At 35.8% G+C, this 3,326-nt stretch overlaps 1 long non-coding RNA gene across 1 annotated transcript; it reads left to right on the forward strand.

Annotated features, from left to right (window-relative positions):
• Positions 1–1,021: 1,021 nt before the first annotated feature.
• On the forward strand, positions 1,022–2,056 carry LOC145090217 (uncharacterized). Its single transcript, XR_013701434.1, has 3 exons — positions 1,022–1,258; positions 1,332–1,772; positions 1,866–2,056. It is a non-coding gene; the product is annotated as an uncharacterized LOC145090217 (long non-coding RNA).
• The last annotated feature ends 1,270 nt before the right edge of the window (positions 2,057–3,326 follow it).

Below are 3,326 nucleotides of genomic sequence, written 5' to 3' on the forward strand. Positions count from 1 at the left end.
GACAACAAGGGTGAAAGTGCTAGCAGACTAAAAATGAAAACTACTGGATCAAAAATAGCTACTCAAAGAAGACGACCAGTACTCTCTCTTATGGGTAGAAAGATAAAAGCCAAACAGAAGCAGCATGCAGTGAACAGAACAGATAATCAAGTAGAATCCATTAGCCAGGATAATATCTGTTACGAAACAAAAGGTCAAATGCTTATGAATACTACAAGTCTCAGTAACAAGTATCAGCCAAAACTCTTTCAGGAGATTGTGGGGCATACTGTTGTTGTCAAGACGCTGTCTAACGCCATCCAGAAGAAAAAGATTGCTCCACTTTATCTTTTCTATGGTCCCAACGGAACAGGGAAGACATCCACCGCTAGAGTATTTGCAATGGCTTTGAACTGCGAATCAACTTTTCATAACACAAAACCTTGTTGCAGTTGCAAAGGCTGTTCAAGAAGCCTCTACACCATGGACCTCTGTTCTGCAAATTGTATTTCCGGCTTTGAAAAAATTAAAACACTCCTCCACAACACCTCATTTAATCAGGCGATTCCAGGGTTGAAGGTTTTTATCATTGAGGATTGTCACTTGTTAACTGTGGATGCATGGAATGAGTTAATGAGATTAGTAGAGAACCCGTATGCTACTAATCTGGTGTTTCTGCTCATAACTACACATGCACATTCCTTCATCACCGGAAATATCTCATCAAGATGTCAGAAGTTTTACTTCAGAAAGCTTCACGATGAGGAAGTTGCCCAAAAGCTGTCAAGAATTCTTGTCCATGAACGTATGGGGATCGAGAAAGAAGCATTGAAGCTCATAGTTGCTAAATCAGAAGGATCTTTGAGAGACGCTGAAAATATATTGGATCAATTGGCCTTGTTGGGGACGAGCATCAATACCTTAATCGCCCAACAGCTGGTATGTGTGTGTGAATATATATATATATATATATATATATATATATATATATATATATATATATATATATATATATATATATATATATATATGATCGGAACAGTTAATATATGTCCATAACAGGTGGGTCTGATCCCTGAAAGCAAGCTGCTAGAGTTGCTAGCTGTGGCGGTTTCAGGCAACACCATGAACGCAATAAGATATGCCAAGAAGCTGAGTGAAAGTGTTGAACCAGCATCCTTTGTATCTCAACTAGCAAATCTCATCACCAACATTCTCTCCGGAAGTCAAGTTCTGGATTCATCATCTTCACCCTCACAAAGAAGTAGATCGCAACTCAGTAAGACAAGTGTCTTATCTTTCTAATTGCCTATATCTACTTGCAATTTTTGATGCTCAGTTGTCATCTGCAGGCAAAACTCAGTCAGCAAGATTGTGCTACATCTTGAAGTTACTAGTTGAAACAGAAAGGAAACTCTGGTCTTCAAATCACCAGACTTCATCTATAATTGCAACTTTTCTAGATATCGCTTCCTTGAAGAAAGCCTCAAAAAGCAGAATTCCTAAGCGTTCGTCATATTCCACAGAAATAAGACGTAATTAATATTAGCTCATATATTACACTGATGGTTCATGACTATATATGTATATAGACATAATTGTAGCTGGTATGCATGCAGGTGAACCACACACATCTGTCGAACACCAAAGACATGACGAGGGAAAATCTAGTAGGGGAAGCTTAAGCGACATGGAAAAGCTATGGAAAGATGTGCTGAAGGAAGTAGAAAACTCGCACACACAAAAATTCCTACAAGACCAAGCAAAACTAGCTTTATTGTGTATCTCGAGGAGTAATGCAAATCTTGTATACTATAGTACTGTTTATAATCAATGTATTTCATACTTGTTGCTAAACAGGATTTGATTTCTAACATTACTGACAGTCAACGCTATCGTACATTTGACTTTTACGAATCAAGACGACAAGACGGCGGCAGAAATTTCAGAAGAAAGTTTATCAAAAGCACTTGAAGTTGCTATGGGATGTCCAGTTAGTCTCCATATGAGCCTGGAACAAGATGGTAAAAGTAGAACAATGAGTGGAAGCCTTCCTTTGGCATTCGACTACTTAGATTCAAACAAGAACGAAGGGCAATCAGAGGGCTTCAGACTCAGAAAATCGAAATCCTGCTCGACCTCTCAACGACCGCATAGATATTCAGCAAAAGGAAGAGACCGAAACACAGGTCAACTCCAAAGTTTGACCAACATGCTTGAAAATCCAACTGCCGAATACCGTCTAACTACTAAAGATCCCCAAAGAACAAAGTTAGTACACCCAGGAGATTCCAAATATGCAACACAAACCATGAGACCCAACAGGTCCAGACACAGATGGCTGTCTTTATCTTCTATCCCACAGAGCGATGCAAGTGTTGAGCCCTATAGTCAAGATGTAATATATGAAAAGTCAAACAAAGATGGAGAGGATGGAGTGAAGAAGAGTTCCAAAGACCGCCGTTTCCGAGAACCATCTGCAGATCAACTGTAAGTTTTAAATACGAACATATATTTAATCTATGGATCTTTGCTTGAATTACGACGAGTACTTGAATTGAGGATAAGATTATTTTGTTGTCTGTGCAGAAAATCAAATCTGGCAAGGAGTAGCGTTGACATATGTTGTTGAAGGCATGAAAAAGTCCAACTTTTGTTATCCAAAAAAAAAAACAGCGCAACTATGCTTCGAGTTAGTTTGGTATTTTGGAACTAAAAGAGTGGAATATTCACATATGTATAAATTATGTATTTGACGAATTCCAACGAACACACGTTGCAGACGCTTGATCGGTTTTGCGTTTGTTGGAACATTGTTTAAAGATTCGATACTAACAAGTGTTCATTATACTAAACCTTCAAGGTTTTTTTTTTCAAGAATTTGAAATTGTTTTCCTTAAAAAAAAAGTTCAAATTTTTTATTAGACCTTAAAATTTTCATGGAATTGGAACATTACACCATTAGTATCGAAAACTGTTCATATTAAGACCCCTTAAATTTATGGTTTTTTATTTTTATTTTTATTTTTATCTTAGACATCTGACTTTGGAAATTTAGGCATACATCTACTCTAATAAATGAAAATGATTTTGCCACATGTTCTTCTCTCATAAGATTAGCCACATGTTATTTTGTCATAATTTGAGATATATTTATTTTCCACTTGTCATTACTTTAATTTTCATTTTCAATATATCATTAATTTACTTTCCATAAATTAAACCTACCATAATGACTATCAAATTTTAAATTTTAAATTTTAAATTTTAAATTTTAAATTTTAAATTTCAAATTCAATGCCAAATAAATTTACACTTTAAACCTTTATGTTTAATATTTTATTATA

The sequence above is a fragment of the Lactuca serriola genome, chromosome 2 (assembly GCF_051521515.1).
Source record: "Lactuca serriola cultivar US96UC23 chromosome 2, Lser_US96UC23_V15, whole genome shotgun sequence".
NCBI classification, from domain to species: Eukaryota; Viridiplantae; Streptophyta; class Magnoliopsida; order Asterales; family Asteraceae; genus Lactuca; species Lactuca serriola.